The following is a 23,668-nucleotide window of genomic DNA, read 5'->3' on the forward strand; positions in this document are numbered from 1 at the left end:
ATATAAAAGCAAAGAATTATTCAAATTAACTCTCTCTTGAGACATGAACTAGGAGCACAGTACTGTACATCAGTATTTGAAAAACTCAGACTGAGAGACCAAACTCATTTGGGAATTGCAGCTGCTGTGCTTTAGGGATTTGGATTAAAATCCATCATTATCTTTTGGTTAATACTCTTCCATGGACCAATCAGTGGTCATATGGTGTTTACCAGCCCTGCACACTTAAACCCACTTGAACAGCCTTTGTGCTATAATTTGTGCCTCAATACAATCAGATTACTTCTAATCTAGATGATTTGTGTCCTTTATGGAGACAGATAAACCCTAATCCTTAGAGTCCTAAAGTTTCCAGTTTTTTTCATTATTTTTTTATGACAGAATAGCAAATACAAAAGATATATCACCATGATCACGCTGATGATGCTGTGTTTTTAAGGCCCTTCTGAACAAAGCAATAATGAGAGCACACACATTGTACAAAAGCTGTAAGCACAGCAGTGCAAACAGCAGCAGAGTTTCCTAAACCTTTTAAAGAAGTTTGCTTAATGTTGTAATCAAGCTCATTCCACACTCTGGAGTGCCCATTTTATAGCACAGGAGTAAGAGGGGAGATTATCTGAGCATTTTTATACTGCTCCATGTATCAAATCAATCATATTTTCTTGCTAGTGCCCCATGACTGTCAAAATCCAAATCTCCTTAGAACAGAGAGTACTCAGTTACTGTACAGCAAAGATGAGAAATAACCACTTTAAATATACCACAACAAAGAGTAGGTGTGACTTTTTAATTAAAGGGTAATCCACTAAGGGGAAGAGTGATCATCTAAAACAGGCATCCCCAAACTTCGGCCCTCCAGATGTTTTGGACTACAATTCCCATCATCCCTGACCACTGGTCCTCTTAGCTAGGGATCATGGGAGTTGTAGGCCAAAACATCTGGAGGGCCGCAGTTTGGAGATGCCTGATCTAAAATTTCATTTAGAGAGTTGGAGCCATGAAAGACTCCTCCGCCAGGAAATTATTCCAAGAAAATGAATCTGCATAACCACAAATTTGCAGCATGATACTGCAGAGCTTAACAGACAAGCAACTACAAAGGAATGGATGCTGAGGCAGCATTTTGCAAAACAAGTTTTATATCAATTCTCTAGAGGAAGTGCAAAATTTCTTTTTCCTTTTGACTGGGGTCAAGCCTAAGAAGAAGAAACACTGTCCCTGTGTCCTTGGTATTGAAACGCTTGCATTGGCAGAGCAGGTGCAGAGCTTGCCTTAGCCCAACAGAATTTGCCTAATTTCACAGACCAGTTTCGCAGCTTGGGCTTCACAGTGATAAGATAAGCACTGCTGAGCATGTGCAGAGTGCTTTCTCCTCACACGAAGCCATAGCAGCAGCAACAGCAGCAACCAAAGTACTGTGAAGCCCAAGCTGTGTGAGCTTGGGCTCACTGCAGTCGAGGAATAAAAGGCAAGAAATCTTCCTCTAAAAAAGTCTTGCCCAAAGGAAGCAAATAAATAAAATGACCAGAAAGGTGGCAGCAAAGCAAGCAAAGAAGGAATCTGAAAAACAGTTTGTAGCCTTTCAGTCCTCTTATCTTATCTTATCTTATCTTATCTTATCTTATCTTATCTTATCACTACTTCAGCATATGACAGCGCCATGCCGTAATGTATGAAGCAGGATTCAGCACAAAAATGCGACTAGTTCAAAATGACTTAGCTCCATGTACACGCACTAACTTAGGATGCGTGCCACTCTGTAGCAAACCAAGCGGTAAGAAAACCACCATGCTGTCTTTAACTGAGCTGGACTCTGCAAAAGAACTCTTAAATCACTGCAAGACCAGAAATGAAAGTGAGATTACAGGCTCATCCATTTTAATACAGTGTTACTTGATATACAAAAGCGGCAGTGTTCCATGTGTGCATGAAGTTTAGATCATTCAGTTCTAAGGCAATGAATCGGAAACAAACAACAATCAAGAAGGCGCTTGAAGCTATATATACGCACATCAAACATACAGTCGCGCGGGGACTTTGCCTGGGAAATAAGACCTTGAGTTTATAATATAATCAAGCGACAGAACAGTCTCAGCTGACACAAGCAAGGTTACAGGAAACAGACTAGACAACTCAATAAGCTCAAAGGCTGGCATCCAGGGAGGTTAATGTGTGTGCACACAGCCCTCCTGAGAAGGAAACAACAGCCTCTGGCACCTCAGAAGGTGGTGATGTGCTCCTCTTGACCCTTGGGGAAGAGTCAGCTGCCTAAAGAAGAAAGGAGCTGGAAAAACCCTGAGCAAGCACAAAACGCTACGAGTAACCCTGCAAATCTGAGCCCTTGTATTTTAAAGTGGTGTGTGTATGTGTGTGAAAATGAAACACTCCTTCATGTAGACAGAGGACTGAAAGGCTACAAACTGTTTTTCAGATTCCTTCTTTGCTTGCTTTGCTGCCACCTTTGTGGTCATTTTATTTATTTGCTTCCTTTGGGCAAGACTTTTTTAGAGGAAGATTTCTTGCCTTTTATTCCTCGACTCTGCAGTTCAACTACCTTTACCTTGTATTGTACGGGAAACACCCCATTTACGCGCGTTCAACATGTGTGCGACCATGCACACACACATTGCGCCAAACCCAGAAGTGTCCCCAAAAGTCACAAAAGTGGGAGGAGGAATGGGGCAGTAGGGTTGCCACCCATTGCTAGAAAAAATGGGATCACCCCATTTTGGACAAAAGTGTCCCTTGTCCTACTTAGACATGTTCGAGCTCAGCCAGCCCAAATGGTGGCTGTGTTGCTGTGGGTGGGGTTGGCGGGGAGACCAGCCTGAGCGACAATAGAGAAATGGGGGAAGGAGGGACCTCCTCTCCCTTCCTTGCCCCCTCCTTCCTTCCCTCTCACTGGTGCTCCTCCTTAGCCGCTGCCAGTCTAGCACGGTACATATCTGCTGGCGCTCGGCCCCCTCCACTGCCCCAACCTGACTTCTCCTCCTCCACCACCACCTCCTCCAAACTCGAGTCTCTTCTGACACCAGCGTGGGTGAGAGGCTGGAGCCGTGGCTCAAGTCATGTATGGAAGCTGGCCATTTACCCCTGGCCCTTGCCCAACTATGTGAGTCAAGGAGAAGAGCAGGGTCAGAGTGGTAAAGGAGGGAGGAAGCCAAATGCAGAGAACACTCCTCCACAAGGGGGGGTGGGATCTGGTGTCATAAAAGCGTGTGTGCCCCCCCCCCCAAATACCTACCCACCAGACTTGTCCTGTACAGTATTTTGCTTGTTTGAGAGCAATGTGTTACTTTATATTTTTGTAACATTCATTTGTAGCTATTTTAAGACTGTTTCCAGTACAGAAACTCATTTGAAACTCATTCTTGTGGTGGAGAGCAAAATCATTTCTACCCTGCTCAAGGTCCGAATCAGGAATTCCACCTGCAGCAACTCTAACACAACAACAGCAATTGCGCTGCTCTTCTCAAAAGGTTGGACTTTCTCTGGTTTGATGAAAGTGGGGAGAGCGGGGACTATGCAGAAGGTTTTTTCTTTCTTCCACAACAACCTCATCTTGTAAAAATCCAATAAACAAAATGTTGCAATCTCACACTAAGTGCCTGGTGTGGAATCGACCTTTGCCTAAGAAATATAAGGTCAGTTTCAGGTGGTATTTATACAGATAAAAGAGGGGTTGCTTCATATGTTACACTTCCTCTCTGAGTGCACATTGGTTAAGTGTTGCATTTCCTTTTGTGTGTATGTTTTTTTTGTGCATATCATGTTGAAACTCATGGTTCCTTGCTGCAGAGTATCAGAACTCCACACACCCCTGTAATTCATGCCTCATTCTGCAGGGGACAGAAAAATGAAGTGCAAGAGAGGAAAGCACTAATAGTGCTCAAAAAAAGCTCCTCAAAGTTATTGCACTAGAAAGCAAAATGCCTGCTTTGACCATGCAATCTACTTACTTTATTTTCAATAAACTTGCGGGCTGCTTAATCCCACTTACTGATGCCTGCACTCTACTTCCTACCTTGGCAAGCAACATACAATCTACTCAGCTTACTTGCTTAATTTTTGCAGCACAAATGCAAGGACAAAAGTATTATTGGTTGACTTTTCTACATGTGGCAGCTTTACGTTCAGTAATTTTTAAACTCATGATTTGACTCATTAGATATAGGAGCTTCAGCAGCCATGGAGAATGAGACAACATAGGTTAGGTGATGCCTTATATTACCAATGTCTGCCTATCAACTGATGGTGCTGAGTGAACAAAAAGGGGTGCTGCGAAGTAACAGGCTGAAATTGCTTGTATGGTTGCACTTGCTTATCGCTGAGACATTTAATTTTTATATTAAACTTCTATTAAAGCCACATTGGGAGTCTCTTAAACTGAACACGTACAGAGGGTGTACATACCGGTACCAGTCTCAACATGTGAGAGCTGCTCATCATTAGGGCTGGGCGACGTATCAATATATTGTCCAAAACTGGTTTGAAGTCCATACTGTGACATTGTTTTCATAATTTTCGACCTGGCAGTATATTGCGAATCATGGTGTGTGTTAAGGATGAGTGATGTCTGGCTTTAACATGGTGATACTGTATATCACCAGCTAAACATTGTGATATACTGATACAGTATATCATGATGTCTGAAATAAGGATGTGGAGGTGAACTGCTACTATTTAGGGGTCTAAAACTGACACATTTTTACTTACCTTTAACATATTGTTACAACTGTTACTTTATAGTACAGAGCAACAGGGGGAGAAGGAATCTTGAGAGAGGCGATCACTGGCTTCACGGTTTTTCCCACATCACAAATTCTTACATAGCACAAACACACATCGTGATCCACGATAAATCACCATGTTGAATATTATAAAACTGTTATCCTGATGTGGATTCAAGCTGAATTTTGACAATGTATCAACACATTACCAAGCCCAAGTGTGTGTGTTATGCAAAAACCATGATGCGGGGGAAACCATGAAGCCAGCCAATGCCTCAATATAACTCTGTCTGAAATAAGGACGGAGCTATGTTGAGGCATTGGCTGGCTTCACAGTTTTCCCCGCATCATGATTTTTGCATAACACACACACACACTAGGGCTTGGTAATGTGTTGATACTGTACATTGTAAAATTCAGCATGAATCCACACCAGGATAACAGTTTTATAATATTCAACATTGGTACATCATAATGTTAAAGCTGGTGATCCATCACAATGTTGAAAACCAGATATCGCCCAGCCCTGCTCACCATGTGCACCATATAAAACAATGCAGGCGTTCCATGTGCTAAGAGGCTCTCAAGCATGAGTTGCAGCCCAGAACAAAAGTATATTGACTGACAAACATCTCCATTCTAAAGAGCATGCAGAAACCTAACAACATCTATGCACTGTGCACCTCTCAGTTCAATCTGAACATTAATTCTTTTGGATGAGGAAGCCTATGTGCAGCTGCAGGTTTAGTTACAGATGCCCCACCGCTGCTTCCGCTGTGTCAGGTATCTAAGGCAGCAACTTAGAAACAGAGAAAGCTCCCTTGCACTGGAACAAACTGCAGATCCACCTAGCTCTGTATTGCCTCCAAATCAACTGGTAGCAGCATCTCTCCAGAGTTTTCAACAGGATCCTTTCCCAGCCTTAACCTGGTGATCCCACAGATTAAACATGACTCCTTCTGTGTATGAAGCATGTTCTCTACAACTGAGCTATAGCCCTTCTCTGAAAGCTCCCGGACTTCAATAAAAGCCTCCAGAAACTGAAAATTGTCTTTTGTCATCATCACTGTGGCATAGTGGACTGCTGGTGGTCTCAGTTCTGAATTCAGAGATTATTGGATTCTGCCCATTACCCCCCCCCCCCCGGCCGCTTTATATAAGAAGGCAAAAAAACAAAAAAACACAAAGAAGAACACTGTGAGCATAGATGACTCAGTATCTCAAACCACTAGAAGCTGGACCATTCTGTCCTCTCTGCAGGAGATGCTGACTTCTACTTCCTTCTCCCTCAGCACACCATGGCATCTCCAATTAACGGGAGGTGTGAGCTTATACTGGCTTTCCACTTCATTAAGCCATATATCATTTTTTTAACATAGGCACCAAGAAGCTATAAATCATGTAAGACAGAATGAGAACTAATTAAAGGGTCAGCTAAGCATATAATTTTGAATTGCTATGCATGACAAAAAAAATCCGAAAAGCACTGTATTTCACAGAAAAATACCACCGCGTTAAGGGTGTTTTCTTGTGCAGAGAGTTACATTAAGCAGCAGGCAATATACAGCACATCAGCCATAGCAAGGTTTTCGTTGCACGAAATAAAATACAGTTCAGAACCTGGCAGGGAGGTGTTTCCCATTCCAATAGGATTAGGGTTAGCCAGCTAGAAGGGTGGGATTTAAAATAAATATTGTTGTTGTTGTTGTTTAGTCGTTTAGTCGTGTCCGACTCTTCGTGACCCCATGGACCAGAGCACGCCAGGCACTCCTGTCTTGCACTGCCTCCCGCAGTTTGGTCAAACTCATATTCGTAGCTTCGAGAACACTGTCCAACCATCTTGTCCTCTGACGTCCCCTTCTCCTAGTGCCCTCAATCTTTCCCAACATCAGGGTCTTTTCCAAGGATTCTTCTCTTCTCATGAGGTGGCCAAAGTATTGGAGCCTCAGCTTCACGATCTGTCCTTCCAGGGAGCACTCAGGGCTGATTTCCTTAAGAATGGATAGGTTTGATCTTCTTGCAGTCCATGGGACTCTCAAGAGTCTCCTCCAGCACCACAATTCAAAAGCATCAATTCTTCGGTGATCAGCCTTCTTTATGGTCCAGCTCTCACTTCCATACATCACTACTGGGAAAACCATGGCTTTAACTATAAGGACCTTTGTCGGCAAGGTGATGTCTCTGCTTTTTAAGATGCTGTCTAGGTTTGTCATTGCTTTTCTCCCAAGAAGCAGGCGTCTTTTAATTTCGTGACTGCTGTCACCATCTGCAGTGATCAAGGAGCCCAAGAAGGTGAAATCTCTCACTGCCTCCATTTCTTCCCCTTCTATTTGCCAGGAGGTGATGGGACCAGTGGCCATGGTCTTGGTTTTTTGATGTTGAGCTTCAGACCATATTTTGCGCTCTCCTCTTTCACCCTCATTAAAAGGTTCTTTAATTCCTCCTCGCTTTCTGCCATCAAGGTTGTGTCATCTGCATATCTGAGGTTGTTGATATTTCTTCCGGCAATCTTAATTCTGGCTAGGGATTCATCTAGTCCAGCCTAGTCCCCTTCATGGATCAATGCCTTGTCGTGGCGAAGGGGCTTGAATAACTCAGAGAAGCTATGAGCTATGCCATGCAGGGCCACCCAAGATGGACAGGTCATAGTGGAGAGTTTTGACTAAACGTGATCCACCTGGAGAAGGAACTGGCAAGCCACTCCAGTATCCCTGCCAAGAAAACTCCATGGACAAAGACAATAGGCATATAAAAATAAATATATAAATCAATAACACAATCCATGCAATGAAGCAGCAACAGTAAAACAAGGCTACAAAACCAGAGAAGGTTTTTACCTGGCTCATGAAGGAGACCAGGTGTTTCCTGAGTTAAGTAAAGGGGTTTCACGATGAAAGGGCCACAACTGGAGGGCTCTTCCTGCAGCAGCAAACCAATTAACTTCCAGCCTGCAGGATAGCTCAGTCAATAGAGCATGAGACTCTTAATCTCAGGGTCGTGGGTTCGAACCCTACATTGGGCAAAAAAGATTCCTGCATTGCAGGGGGTGGAGTAGATGATGATTGTGGTACCTTCCAATTCTCCGATTCGAAAACCCTGGAAGAAGGGCCCTGGATTATTAATACAGGCAGGTTTCACACAGGAAAAGGTAACCAGGACCCAGATCATTTAATGCATTGCAAAGCAATACTAGCTCTTTGAAATGAGTTTGAAGCGACACTTGAAGCCAGTGCAGCTCTGTGACAACAACTGTGTAATATGCTAATTGTAGCAAGTGCCAATCCATCTCAGGATTGTATCCAGTATGGCACTTATAACATTATGAGAAGCAGTGGTTACAATGCAAAAAAGGCCCACTTAGGGAGGAGGAGTAACTGAAGAACAGGAAGTTGTGTAGATCCCCCTTGTGCGTACCTCTGGTTAATAACTTGATTCGTTCCGGAGGTCTGTTCTTAACCTGAAACTGTTCTTAACCTGAAGCACCACTTTAGCTAATAGGGCCTCCTGCTGCCGCCGCTCCGCCGGAGCACGATTTCTGTTCTCATCCTGAAGCAAAGTTCTTAACCGGAGGTACTATTTCTGGGTTAGCAGAGTTTGTAACCTGAAGCGTTTGTAACCCGAGGTACCACTGTACATGAAGGGGGCTCGTGCCACCTTGAAAATTGTTCCTAAAACAAAGGAAGTGATTTATATTCTACACTTTGGTGAAGAAAATACAATAGATTGCCGGCAAGAATTTAGCCCTTTCACTTGTGCTGTTAATATATTTCACATACAAAAATATTGTAAGCAGCAGCAGCTTGGATTTTAAAAATAAGAAGCAGTTGGATTGCTCATGATCAGTGCCAATGCTTACCAACTTCATATGCCAATAATATTGAAAGTTACCAGCCTTTGAGATGGCATCACAATTGCTAATAGCTCTAAACTGAGAGTTGTGAAAACATATAGTCTGTTTATGAAAACAATTTTTTAAAAGCCTATCTCACAAAACACAATCGACCACAGTAACAGGTCTCTGCAGTGAATAAACGTTTTTTGAAGGTTCTTTCATTTCTACTGAGAAGCAGTAAGTTTGGTATAGATCCTTCCATAGCCGGCTGAGAGGATGTCAGATTGATATTTATATTTATTTATTCCTTTGTGGATTCACTGTCTGATTAGGTCATTCACCTATGGTTTTGCTGTTACTGCAATGCCCGATCAGAGCCTATGTTTTTATTAAAAGAAAAAGGAAAGAAAGCTCATGTTGCTTAACTAGTAAACAGCCATTTAACCATTCAAAGAGAAAAAAAGGATGACCAAAGATGACACAGATTTACAGGATATTTGCATGGACTACTTTATATGTCTAGCTGCTAATTTAGAAAGAATTGTGTGGCAATGTCCCTCCTTCCCAGAAATAAAAACACCAGACACAAGAATTAAGTTATAAATTGGGCGGTTAAGGCCACAACTTTATTGATTAAGGGTGATGAGCGGTATTGGCTTAGGCATTGGAACCTATCAAACTATATCCGACTCCAACCCGTGTGTTGAAGTCCGTGAGAAGTTAATCACCAGTAAGGAGTCCAGTGATGTATATCTACCGGAACTTATCCTGTGACCACCGTAGGGGCGTGCCTTACGGCCCTGGCATCTCCAGGCTCTGGACCAAGCCCCGCCCCGCGATGGTTCAGTCGGGCCGCCCACAACCCCGCCTCCGTAGAATGCGGAAGCTGCTTTGTTATAATTTGAAATAGAAATGCAATGCATCTCTTCATGGCGGGGAAGATTGCATCCAGGTGAGCTGTGTGTCTGCTCAGTCCAGGTACTAACTAGATGGGCAACTTCAAGGCCCCTCCTGCTCTCCCGTCTTAGGGTTTTTGTTGTTTTGTATATTTAAACCAGACAACCCTCCAGATGTGAAAGAAAAATACGGGGAAAACTCACGTGTAAAATTGTACTTTTAAAACTGGGTTTACACCAACTGGTGGGAAAATGCATCCAAACACCAGCTACATTATTCACAGAACCAGTATCTGAACAGCTCTTGCAAGGGTGGAGGAAACCAAGGCCTCGTGGCATTGTTTACCCATGTTTTATTGGGGGATTGTCTGCAAATTGTCAATACCATGATGCTTTTATCGGGGAAAGAATCTGGTAGATCACCACCCACATAACCCAAATACTTTTGCAATGAGCATTTAACAGACTAATCTGCTCTGCAGTCTCTCCTACTGCATCAGTGATTTAAATAGGATAATAGCTGTCAAAGCAGCATGGCTTCTTAGAAATGACTGCAAGCAAGTAAACATTGGGGAGAATTTGCTACAGCCTCTCTGCATGCAGAACCTTTTTGTAATAAGTGGACACCTCCCTCCTATTTACATATCCTGATACCTATAGTGGAACTTTGCCTTCTTTCTCCAATATTGCATCACAACAGAGGGACAGAAATTGTGGTAGATATACCAAAAGGTATATCTTGCATGTTGCTATTCTAATTCCAGCTCCTCTACTCCTTCTGTTGTTCTTGGCCAAACCTAAAACAGCCACACAGGTAAACCCACAAGATACACGCTTTCAGAATTAATAACTGAATTCCCAATTTGATCTACTTCAGGTGATAATTACTAAAAGAACAGCCACAGGCTATGGCATGATCGCCTTCCACAAGGAGGAAGAAGCGGCTCTCTATACTGTACCTATTCCAGCTCTTTCCTGTTTGGTATGAAAAAGGCAATTCAGTACCAAACACGGGTTGCAAGCAGTTCTCCAACCAAGTAATGGGTAAATAACACATGTACTAGTTTGAAGTGTGCATCTAAATGCGTATATCAGTGAAAACAACATGCAAAGATGTATAAGGAAAATTGCTTTGCAGATTCACGTCCCCGCTCCTCCACATGCAGCTGCTGGGTGACCTTGGGCTAGTCACACTTCTTTGAAGTATCTCAGCCCCACTCACCTCACAGAGTGTTTGTTGTGGGAGAGGAAGGGAAAGGAGAATGTTAGCCGCTTTGAGACTCCTTTGGGTAGTGATAAAGGGGGATATCAAATCCAAACTCTTCTTCTTCTTCTTGTGCCATCCACATCTACAGAATTCACCACTGCCCTCCTTGAACTGAATACTTGCATATTTACCCAGTTCCTTCCCTCCTAGGTGCATGCCTTGCAATCTCTTCCCACCTCTAATTCCTGTCTCAGTGGCCTGTCTCTAATCCAGTTCTGTTATGAACACATGGCATAGTACCAGAGCTACCCCCTTTTCAGGGCCTCCAGAAGATAATTCTCTGAGTGAGGGGTGGGTGCATTTTGACACATGGGTGAAAGCTGAGATCATCTGAGTCATGTATTGGACAATACTGATAATCTCAGCTTTCATTTGAGGCAATGTAGCCAGTTTGGTAACTAAAAACAAATTATCCAAGGACTTGTTCACATTGCTGGCTTGCTCTGTTTTAAGAAAGATTGGGGGGGCATGCCCCTCCTTTCAGCTGTGTATTATAAATACACCAGAAATTCAAGAAAGCTGTATTCTATTCATTCACTCACCCATCTCAAACAAGTTTCCACATAATGCAGAAAGTTGTAATACTCCTGGTTTCAGACAAGTACTGTGAAAGGGCGCCTTCTGTTATTTTAAATAGTTAACAGATTTGTGTATTTTATATTGAGTCTACTCATTGGATCAATGAATTAACTGAAAGGTAGAGCGATGTATTATTATATGTGGCCATACAATCCTCTCCTGAAATAAACTGAAGCACTGAGAGAGAGAAAGCACCGAACTGACTCTACTGCTGCCCACTTCTTGCAAAAGAACTATAACTTCAGCATACATTATCCTCCATGATCTGTAGTTTTAGGCCCTCCTAAAGAATATTTAATAATACTGGCTGGAATTCAACATAGAGCTAAATGGGGTGTGCACGTAAGGTCTGCTCATGCAGTGAGACTCTTGATCCCTTCCCCCCAACTCTCTAGACCAGATTTAGGGGTGACAGTGGGAGGGCACAGAAAGAGGAGAGAAGGTGAAGTCTCATTGCACAAGCGGACCTTTCCTGCCAGTTTTGATTTGCCTTCGTCTATCGCATGTAATACAGCTTAGGAGAAAAGATGTAATTCCTGCATAGTAACCAAGAACAACAGAATGATATGACTGATGAGAACTGATTATTATAATATAAGACATACCCAGGCATTTCAGCATTGAGATTTTCTTTTCATTCATTTTTCTTTTGCTATTTGTATTAATTTTGTTGTTGTATATTCCTTGCACACATATGCATTATTTTACATAGAAAATTGTATGCTTCGGCTGTGTCATCATCAGAGCAGACCAAATAGCTTCAATGAATTGTCACTTTAATAGCATAAAGTAGAAGAGGGCTTTATCATCTTAATGATAAATTATTAGCAATGCTTAACGCCTAAAGAAGTTTCCTTGGTAGACAATTGTTATAAAGCTAGCAGCAATGCTAATTGCTGGAACTGAAGTGCTCAGATTGGTTTCCAAGTGCTGTGTATCTACAAACCTCGGCAGCAGCTCAAGTTCTCTAATGCATTTTTAACATGTCAATTAATATGTTGTTTATAGAAGACACTGTCAGTTTTTCAGCTGATGCATAAGAAAAATCACAACTCTGTGCGGAATGTATAACAGCTCTTTTAAGTGTGCATGCCAAAAGTTCAATAAATTGTAACTTCCTCTGAGATTAAACAACCATCGTGTCAGAAATTCAGATGAAAAAAGTTCATGGCACAGGAAATAAGCCAATAAAAAAAAATGAAAGTTAGTGTATTTGATTAATTGGATTCAGGATTATTATGTTTAGCTTAATAAAGCACATTCTGTGGTATGCAGAAGCTCAAGCAGTTCTCTGTAGAATTATTAAGTAGTTACTACATGACATTTTTATAATATTAAACCCCAAGCATAATTACCCAAGCATCTATGAACACACATGCCTTAAAATATTATGGGAGGAAGTACTCAATGGCCAGGCATTAAGATATCACAAGTTTTGTTCTCTCCTTCTTTCAATCATGGATAGATACATCAAAGGTTTATAGAAAGGCCTTATGACTCTATTACTCTTCCGTCCCTTAGATACTGTGAAATTAGAATTTATACACTTTCCTATTTTTAAAGGAAACTGTCATTTGTTACTGTCAGGTAGATATACTTAGGTACAGAGCTCAGTTCAAATGCAATTTTACCATGCCTAGCCAAACAAAATTAAGCATCAAGGCAACTGATGTCAGAGTCTTTAGCCTGCTGTGACAAGCTTGTAAGGAATACTTTGAGGACAGAAGTTCCACATCTCTGTATTAACTCGGATGCCATTGTTGTGGCAGTTCTAGATAAACCGTGCAACACGGCATCTAGTCTGGTGTTATGGGATCAGTTTCAGCTCTTGAAGCCTGAGGATATGCTCGTAACTGTTCAGCCGATTACATGCCCTCTCAACTCATGTCCATCATGGCTGACTTGAGTAAGTCCGGTGTGTGTGTGTGTGTGTGTGTGTGTGTGTGATTAACCAGAGCATGGATCCAGAGCATGGTAAAAATGCATCCTTTCATGAAGGGAGAGGTGACAGCAACTCTACTCTGGACTTGGAGGTCTGTGATAGTAACTATTGCCTGGTCACAAATATCCCCTTTGTGGAGGGAAGGCGCTTGAAATGCCCATCCAAAAGCACAGTTGGAGGAAATATATTCTCTGAACCCATTCCAGTCTGGGTTGAGGCCTGGTTTGGAGACGGTCCTGACCATGCTGCTGGTTGGCCTTTATCAAGAGTGGAAGAGTGGAACCCTGCTGCTTTTTCTGGATTTTGATACCATCAAGTCATGGTATCTTAGCAGAGCGGCTTTGTGGATTGGGAGTACGAAGGGGGCATTGGAAGACTGTACCTCAGGCCCCATGCAATTATGCAGGATTCCATCTTCTTCTGTTTAACAACTTGAATAAGATACTGGTGGGGGCGGGGCGGGGCGGGGCGGAGGTAAGCCCTGCCTATCAATCACAAGACGTGGCATATGCACACCATCTGAATGGCAATGGCCATCAACTGTGGGGCGGCTGGCACCCTCAAATATTTTATTGGAGGGGCTGAAGGGACCTTGGCCCCTAGGAGGTGGCTCCTATGCTTCCATATAAAGCCATTGGGAATGGTCATTTCACAATTTGGAGCAAGATGTCTCTCAGTTCTATTTCTCTGTTACATCTGTATTAGATGTGGTTGTATAGATCCTGGACCAATGTTGGATGCAGCTGTGAGCTGGATGAGGGGCCCACAAGCTGAAGGTGAATCCTGGCAAAATGGAAACCTTGTTGGTTGGTTGTTCCCATGTCTGAAAACTAGATAGGTTACATGTTCTGAACCTGGTTGCAGTCCTTTTGAAGGAGCAAGTCATAGTCTGGGAGTGCTTCTGGGTCCATCACTGTTGCTGTGGATCATGGTGGCTAGGAGCACCTTTTGCCAGCTTCAGCTGACAGGAACAATGGGCATCACCACAGTGGTTCATGTTTTGGTAACTTCAAAACTGGATTAGTGTAACTCCTTTAATGTGGGGCTGTTCTTAAAGTTGGTTCAGAAGCTGTTGAGTCTACCATGATTGTGTCACACCAATTTCAAAAGAATTGCACTGGCTACCACTTTGCTACCAAGCCAGATTTAAGGTTCTTCTGCTGATTTATAAAGCCATAAACCATTTAGAGTCCAAAGGAACACTTTCTCCGATACAAGCCGACCAGGACGCTAAGAACTAAATCTTCTCTTCAGTGCACATCACTAAAAAGTGCTTAACTATGGAGAACTTCGGAAACAACAATGGGATATTAGCTCCGCCCAAGGCATGAATGAGAACAGCAACAACCAGGAAAAGATAGACATAATATTTTACAAGGACAGAAAGAAACATCATGGGCAGAATAACTGCCGCACACAAGAAGAGCAAGGATATAGTTTGAATGCTTCACCTGTAGCTTTATAAATCATTTAATGTGTCAATACGATTGGAAGTCGTTAATATTGCAGTTGTTGTATAAGGGATTGCTATTTTGACTGGAGTGTAATTGAAATTAATAAGATTTTGGAACGCAGAAATAAAGTAAATCATCAAACCATCAATTCTAGCACACGGGGGGGGGCACCTAAATTACATAATTTGGCATTTGAATGATTGGTATTGGTAACTGTATTATAATTTGGCATTGTTATAATGTGGCTATTATTGGATTATTGTAATTGAAAACTAATAAAATTTATTATTAAAAAAGTGCTTAACTGACTGGATTGTGTATTAAAAATGGGGGAGAAAACCACAAATGGCAATGTATGCTCATTTACACATCAGCTTTGGCTCAAAAGAACAACCAAGCTAGAAATAAATTACAAATTTATGTCAAGCCAGTGAGATATTTGCCTGGCATCACACACAACTGTGAAGTTACAGGTAGGTAGCTGTGTTGGTCTGAGTCGAAGCATGCACACGAAAGCTCATACCAAAATAAAAACTTAGTTGGTCTTTAAGGTGCTACTGAAGGAATTTTTTTATTTTGCTTTGACACAACTGTGAAATTATTGTAATTCTTTCAACCTTCCACACATTCTAGCACTGCAATGAGAACACCAACCCAGCAACCCCAAATGGAATGAGACAGTGATTCCATAAAGGAAAGCCCTCATACAAAACCAAAAAGATTTGAGGACGGCAGTCATCTGGCTAGTTGATTATCAAAAGGGTCTTTTACTCCATTACCCACAGGACCAAATAAACTTCACCATAAAACCAAATTTTACACATAAGATATACTCTGGTGCATAGTCTTCAGCAAAGTATTTCACACGGGCTGTGTACACACTCTAACTTTAAAGCACATTCCAAACACATTCTTTCCCCCAAAAAAGAATTCTGGGCACTGCAGTTTACCCCTCATAGTTACAATTCACAGGAACCCTTAACAAACTGTGTTGCCCAGAATACTTTGAGGGGAAGAATGTGGCTCAAGTGTGCTTCATAGGTTCGGTGTGTACATTTGTAATCAGGTACTTTGTAACAGACGGTAGAGATGGGGGATTATATATCTGTCCCGCAGGAACTGACCTGATACTTTTCTTTACTGTACTAATGCAAAACTGAAAGAAGAGACCAGCTGAAGATTTTGAGAGAGAGACCATCAATATGCTGATGACCCTCAGATCCATACCACACCCACAACACTTTGGGAGCAGCAGTGCCAATCTGGAATCAACGTCTGATTGCAATGCTTAAACAGATGAAGGCAGGAAAAAAAATAAAGCTTTTGTGCATCGTATGTGTAACTATGGCATGTTACAGAACTGCAAGAACTTTTCAGTGCTTAAAGTTGAATGCACACTATGAGTGATCCATAAGCTGTGAAGAGGAGTGGCAGCCTTGGATAATGGGTTTTTTTCTTTCTTTCTACCCACTCTTGCTAAATAAGCAAGCAGAATCCTAAAGGCCTACACCCAAGCTTCATGAAGGGTCATCTGCTCCCTCGTGTACCTATCCAGACTGGAGATGTGAAGGTCGTGGGAAGAGGAGGAAGAAACCTGGAAAATTGGGTGGGGGGGTGCATCACCCCCATTTTCCCATTTTTCTCCTGGGCATCTCTAATCCTCTGAGAATGAGATCACTGCTGGAGTCCCTGCTCTGAGCATGCATGTCAGGTGAGGGGAAAGGGTTTTTGTATGTGTAATGACACCCCATGTATCTTCTTCTTCTTTGGCGATCACTCGTAGCCGAGTAAGATTGTCTTCCAGAACAGGGTTTTAACAATGAGTCTGTAAGTGACTGTGGAGGCCAATTCTGGATCCACACGTCCTTCCACAGTGGGGACATATGTTTCTGGGCAGGAATTGATCATGGTGAGGGTTTGCCCAAGCGTGCCTTCCTCTTAGCACATTTCTCCCTTTCATCCTGAGTTCAAAGCCCATGACACCTTTGGTAAAGGCTGTTCTCCAATTGGAGCGCTCACAGGCCAGTGTTTTCCAGTTGACTGTGTTTATACTACATTTTTTTAGAATTGCCTTGAGAGAGTCTTTGAACCTCCTTTGTTGACCACCAACATTACACTTTCCATTTTTAAGTTTGGAATAGAGTAGTTGCTTTGGAAGATGATCGTCAGGCATCCACACAAGTATAGCGTGTCCTCCGAAAAAGAGGCTCTTTATACCCTTCTGAGTACCAGGTGAAAATCTCCCCCCTCCCCACCCAAAAAACCCCAGGCTTTTTGGACCTTAACCAACACAATACAGACCTGCTATGTACTTTATTATGCTAACTTACTTGCTGTTACTTAAATTTTATGTTGCTTTTTATTGCTTTATTGGTTGTCATTATACCTTAATGTTTTATCATAGTAAGCCTTCCAGAGAACACTGTTACTGAGCAGGACACAAAACATTGTAAATAAATAAATTCGTTTAGTTATGAGCAAGTATAAACCCGCCACTCCTTTAGCTACTGTCAAACTGCTCTTACCATCTCCAGCATTATGTTTTCACTGGACATCCAGTACAAGAGAGATGAAAGCTTTTTTATTATCTAATTGTCTGCATCTGCTGAGAAAGGCACTAGGGTTTCTGGGCTTTGCAGGGCTTTGCAGTTGTCACCGACACTTTTGTAGCCTCAACTATTTACTGCAGTGAGCTGCTCATTTGGGTTGCCACTGAAAAGAACTCAGCAATGTCACTTAGAGAATGCAAAACACAATACACTTCAATGCGCGTCTATTCAAATTACCATTATTTTTGCAAAATAAGGCTCTTTATAGTCTCCACCCACCCACTCTTCAGGAAAACTTTCAATTCTCAATAGTTTAGTTTACATGATATTCTGGATCTGTGTCTTTTTAATGAATGTTTCATGTCTTCCTGCATATTGTTAGCCACCTTCAACCATAAGAAAAAAGGTGGTTCAGCGCAATCTTCAATATGCTTCTCAGGGCATGTCAACCACAATACACCATTATTTGATTCTACTATTAAAATCTCAATAATAATAATAATTTATTATCTATACCCCGCCCATCCGGCCGGGTTCCCCCAGCCACTCTGGGCGGCTTCCAATAAAATATTAAAATACAGAAATCAAATAGCAAATTATTGCATTCTTTAGAATGCTTAAGAAAAATATAGGGGATTCAGCTTTATCAACAGTAGACCTGTTCGCTTAAAACAGAAGAAAGCTCACTAGTCGAGTTAAATGCATCCTGCCTGCAAGGTGCCACATAAGAACAAGGGAACTTAAGCATGAAAATGATGCTGAGACTGTGACACCTTTCTTTTCTTCTGAATAAATAACGCAGGCCTGATCTTTGCAACTTAACTAGAGTATGTTAGGGATAACCTTCTACTGAACTTCCGTACCCAATTACATGCTGGCAGCAGCTAATTTCTCAAAGACGAAGAGCCTCCGCTGCTTTGTAAAGTAGACTCAGATAAAACTGATGCTAGGCAAAACTGCATTATGGAATCAGACCGTATAATCTTTAAAACGACACAATTCCTGGTCAATTTGCTGACTGAAAGGCTGCAGCATTGATAGGAAATCCTTAAAACTCCTTGAGAGAGATGAATTCTCATGCAGAGAGAGAGAGAGAGAGAGAGAGAGAGAGAGAGAGAGAGAGAATTTCTCTCCCTTCTAAAACTTTGCTTAAGTCATCTACCACAGCATCTCTCTCAGGCCGTTTTCATTATTTGCCTTCATTAGTCATGGGAAATGGAAAAGAAGGGTGGGAAATAAATGTGCGTAAAACTGTTAAAATTAGAGAGAGAAAGAGAGAGAGAGAGTTTGGAACTAAAAGGACATAAAGTGCCTATGAGTCAATATATTCCTTTATTCTCAGGGAGAAAGGGTGCAAACAGCAAATGAGATTTTTATATTCAAGAAGTGAACATTTATTTTTCACAAACTATCCTGCTTGTTATGGTACTTTTAATTATATGCAAGTGGGGAAGCAAAACAAAATGCTGCTCGAGGAAGAAAAACCTTTGAAGCTGTTAGCTGGCCTGATCTGCAGCTTCAAAGCCATCCCCTTCTCAGGCAGGGAGGTTGCCCAGAGTAGGAAAGTCACACCACCTAAGGAGAGATTATTGTTCCTGTGTCCCTTCCTTCTTTCTTTCCCTTTGCTTTCTTCCATGCAACTGCACACATGGGCTCTCTCTCTCTCTCTCTCTCTCTCTCTCTCTCTCTCTCTCTCTCTCTCTCTTACCCTACAATTTTAAATGTTTATGTAATTGTGTACATGTCAGGGCTCTCCTGAGCCTGATGGTACCTCTCTCTTGTGCTTAGATGGATCTGTTTGGTTGACATCAGCTTTGGCCCTCCAGATGTTGTTGAACTACAGGTCCGAATCAGTCCCAGCAAGCATGACTAATGGCCAGGGATGAGGAGAGTTGGATAGAAGGTAGAATAATAGAATTGGAAGGGACCACAAGGATCATCTAGTCGAACCCCCTGCAATGCAGGTATCTCACCCAACTCAAACCCATGACGCTTAGATTAAGAGCCTCATGCTCCAATGACTGAGCTATCCTCTGGTGGTGGTGTTCAGCAATTTGTGGCGGACCAAAGTTTCCCCACACCTGGTCTACTTAATGAACAGCACTCACTCCTGAGAAATAGATGGGAATGATAGCTAAACTACCTATCTCTGATAAGAGAATGCACAGGAGAGGATAGCAAATTGTTACCAAATGCAGGTCGTCACCACCTTAATATCTGAAATATTTAAAACATTTGAAATATTTATTTCCTACCCACACTAAAGGCAAGACACTTTTATGTTTAATAACTCAACAAGGTACATGTTCTAGTCAGACAACCCACTTGACCTCCATAGTTACTATCATATCAGTATGCCTTTTCAACTCAATTTTCCCATTTCTTCTTTCTAGTAATATAGCTATCTGGAAAATGTAAACATTAATGTTGTCTGACCTTGCGCCATAGGTATGAAATGCTTGCTATCAGCATAATTGTGTGAATTCATACATTTTACCTTTTTAAATTTGGAGAGTTCTACTAAACAGCTGGGTAAAGTCCCTGTATATTTCTAACAAAGTTATTTCCTTGCACCCTTTGAAACAGGAATTTGCATTTTATGAGAACAAAAATCACTGTAATTGCTAAGCAAACAACCTTTCCACAATTACATGATTACACTGGCCAAAGACTAGGAGATGGCCAGTATGTTAGAGACCCTCTACTCATTAATTTACAGCTCTGAAGGAGTTCTATTAACTAAAAGGGAGAAGCTCGTGTACTCTTTCTTTGAGCAATTAACTAAAGTGGAGTCCGGAAGACCATGTGTTGCAATTGCTTACTAGCCAGATGTTTCCTAAGCAGGGATCCAGGGACAGCATGCGGTACTACCTTTTATCCAATTATTTGAGCTTCTCGCCAGAGCATTCCCTTCTAGTCCCAGAGCCCTCACACTGGGAGTGCTGCGTTTCCCACTCACCTCCAAATCAACACCCACCTGATATGCAAACACCTTATGTTAAACATTACTTTTTATAAACCAAGTCAGCATAAATGTATCCCTAGATAAATCAGTAATGATGTTTGCCATGAATGCATGCATATTACAATCCTGATAACAGCAGCTCACTATTTTATTCTTCGTTTTTTATTTATAAGCCATGAGACATCAAAGAGAAAGTTAAAATAAAAATGCATCAGTTTCAGCAAGAGATAAACATTTCTAAATTTATCCCGAACTTATTTTGTCAACAACTGGCTGCCTTCCCATGTTCACTCTATTGAATTGATTATAAGGTTACAAATCCTCCATAACCTTCAGACTTTTCTTGACGACACAGCTAGGGTGGGAAATAACTTTTCGTTGTTGCTGCTGGCATCGTCTGCGAATTAGTGCATCTTGGTACCGTAGATGACAAGGCACTATTGCGGAATAATCCTGCACAGAGCTTGCGGCTGCATCAGCTGTTTCTGAAATTTCTTGTGCTCAGGGGCATTTAAAACAAAACTTATTGAAAGCATAGAACACAGCAACAAGCTTCCACTTTTTGATTTGTCCCCTTACTGAGAGCCACGTGTTTCTGAGAACCCCTCCTCCAGAGAAAGTGCACTTGGTAGCAAGATATCACATTCTTCTTTACCATTATGCCCCTTGAAATCAACAGCTAAAGCACAAGGCAGGGCCGGCCCACCCACAAGGCAAGGTGAGACGACCATCTCAGGCAGCAGGGTCAACCAGGGCAGCAGGTGCTGCTGTCAATCTCTCCACCCAACACACACCACCTTGTTCCTGGTGTAGCTCTTCCCTGACCCCTTCTTCACTGGGGGGGGGGAGGGGGTGCCATTTGGGGGTCTGCCTCAGGTACCAAAATGTCTTGAACCGGCCCTGGCATCAAGACTCATAGCCTGTGGTCCGGCAACTACCTGCACCTTCCTCTCTGCAAAAGCTTCAGACCTCAAACACACCCACCCACCCCTCTGCTCTGTAATTAGATCATCAAGGATGAGTCCTTAAAGTAGGCTAATTCCTCATTTACTAAGGAAATTGCTCCTTCCAAGAACAACCAGAGCTTTAAAAAAAAAAAAGCGCTGGGAGTCAAGTGAGGCTAAGAGGACTGCCAAAACGAACTCTCTCCTTCAACATGAAAACCAAAGTCTACAAGAAACCTCCAAGCAAAGATTTCTCTCTCTCTTTAGCAAACCAAACACACGGACACACTTTTCTCCCCATGGGTGTGGCCAGGGGGGGCAGGGGGCAGCTGCCTCTCCAAAAAAATCAAGTAAATAAAAAAAGTTAACTAAAAGTAGAATTTGTAGAAAGATTTTTTGACAGGGTTTTTTTCCTGACCACTCGGGCCTCGGGGTCAAAAGGAAGTAATTTTAAACAACTGTTGTTGAGACTTTTCATTCCCAATCTTCTAGGCAGAGGCAGGCAGAGGAAGAAGACAGGTGGGTGTCCTGCTCCCCCCCCATATAAATCCCATGCTTCTTCAGTTCTCCCCCTTAAGTTCTCCTACCTTTCTGGGACACACCCGTGGTTTCTGCAAACCTGGCACGGTTTGCAGACAATGACCTATTTAGAGACATGCGAAATGATGAACTCCGCGCCCGCCTGAAACAGCGAGGAGGAGATAGGGGGGGGGATAGACAGATGGACAGATAGCGGGGAAAGAGAGAGAGAGAGAGAGAGAGAGAGAGAGAGAGAGAGAGAGAGAGAGAGAGAGAGAGAGAGAGAGAGAGAGAGAGAGAGAAGCGGGGAACGCGGGAAATTTCCCACCCGCAAAGTCCATGAGAGGAGGAAGCGGCTCTTACGCTTTTGCCCGACGCAGCCAAAACTTTCCGAGGAAATGCAGAGCGCCCGGCGCCGAGAGGTACGAAGAAGGCGCGGCCAGGCGCCTCCACAACAACAGCCTGCACTGACCTGCCGCCGCCGGTGCCTCTTCGCCGTTTCTTCCACTCACACTCCGCCCCGGGATGCTGCTGCTGCTCGCTCGCTCGCTCTCCGGCTGCCTGGAGGAGCAGCTGGGCGCCCTTCCCGTAGCCTCGCCAGCGGACAAATCACCGCCTGGGTTGGCACGCGCGCGGCTCGATGGGCTAGCCTCGCTTTCGCGCCGCCGGGACGGAGGGGGGAGGGGGCAGGGGTGGGGTGGGTCCTCAAGGGACCTGTCCTCGAAGGGAAAGCAAGCAAGCAAGCAAGCAGGCGAAAGAGGCACCATTCCGAACCGCGGCTCTTCCTCCCCTCAGCGCGCCAAAGTTGACGCGAGGAGAGCAAATTCCGCCAGGTGAGCTCCCTCTGCCCAGCCCCTCTTACCTCGACCAGGCGCTGCTGCTGCTCCCGCCTCCCGGGCCTTTGGACTGGGGGGGAGAGGCGTCCCCGCTTCCGCAGCCGGTCCGCATGTGTTTGTGTGCGTGTATGAGGGCGCGTGAGTGAGCTCTACGGCACGCGGAGGGCGGGGGGCGCGGGCGGGGAGCAGCCCGTCCCAACAGCAAGCCGCCAGTCCCAGCCTCGGGGGGACGGCAGCAGCGCGCCGGCTTGATCCCCGCCAAGCGCATGCGCCCGCCACTGTCTGGCCCCCGAACGACCCTCGCTAAGCAGGTGAGGGGAGAAGGCGCGCGCTGGCGGGGGTTGGGGGGGGGGTTGGGTCAGAATGTAGACGGGAGGAAGGTGGGAAAGGGAAGCCCCAGCTTTGCCACCGGAGTCACCGTCTTGTGTTCCTGAAGACGCTGAGTGAGTGAGCCCTTCTGCAACTTTTCCTCCTCCTGCACCTGTTCCAAAAGCTGCGCGGGACTCTTCTCTTCTGCCCCATAGGAGCCAATTCCCAGGGAAGGAGGTCCCTTCGGCTCCCCATGGGGCAGTCAGGGGATGCAGCTCCCCCCCCCCATCAAGAAAATAAATAAAAATATTTAACTAACTGGCCAACTGCATCGCAGTTCTGCACCCCTAAAATAAATCCAGGCTATGCCCATGGCTCCCCCAATAAAATATTTGAAGGGGCTGCCCCATCCCCAAGTGGGTGAGCATTGCCATTCAAATAGTGTGTGTGTGCTGCGTCTTGTGGTCAATTATGTGGGGCGGTTGTTACCTGCCCCCCCCAATGTTTTATTCAAGTTGGCACCCCTGCCCCCACACATTTGACAGAGGATAATAAATACGCATGCTCAGGCAGTTATGGGTTCGGGAAGTGAACAAAAATGAGCAAAGTGAGATGCCGCCAGGGGCATGCATGCTGTGACACGCTGCCCTCTACAGCCAATGAACTGCTGTATACCTGCTTTGCCCTTAAAACGCATTTGAAGGGGGCGGACACTGCAGCAGAGCTAATGCCAGCATCAGAGAGTTGTACGATTATGCTTAACTTGCCACAGAGACAACAACATCTGTAGGAAGTCCAGTGCTATTTTTCTAGAAAAAGAGGTGCTGGAAGTTGAGCTCACCA

General features: G+C 43.6%; 1 protein-coding gene across 3 annotated transcripts in view; it reads right to left on the reverse strand.

Annotated features, from left to right (window-relative positions):
- The window catches only part of ZNF385B (zinc finger protein 385B), a 194,842-nt gene extending 171,996 nt beyond the window's left edge, over positions 1 to 22,846 (reverse strand). For all 3 annotated transcript variants that reach the window (XM_060280543.2, XM_060280541.2, XM_060280536.2), the window contains exon 1: positions 22,543 to 22,846. The gene's annotated coding sequence lies outside the window, so the exon portion shown is untranslated. The remainder of the gene's footprint in view (positions 1 to 22,542) is intronic.
- Between the last annotated feature and the right edge of the window lie 822 nt (positions 22,847 to 23,668).

Source organism: Zootoca vivipara, chromosome 1 (assembly GCF_965207765.1).
Source record: "Zootoca vivipara chromosome 1, rZooViv2.hap1.1, whole genome shotgun sequence".
Classification (NCBI taxonomy): domain Eukaryota; kingdom Metazoa; phylum Chordata; class Lepidosauria; order Squamata; family Lacertidae; genus Zootoca; species Zootoca vivipara.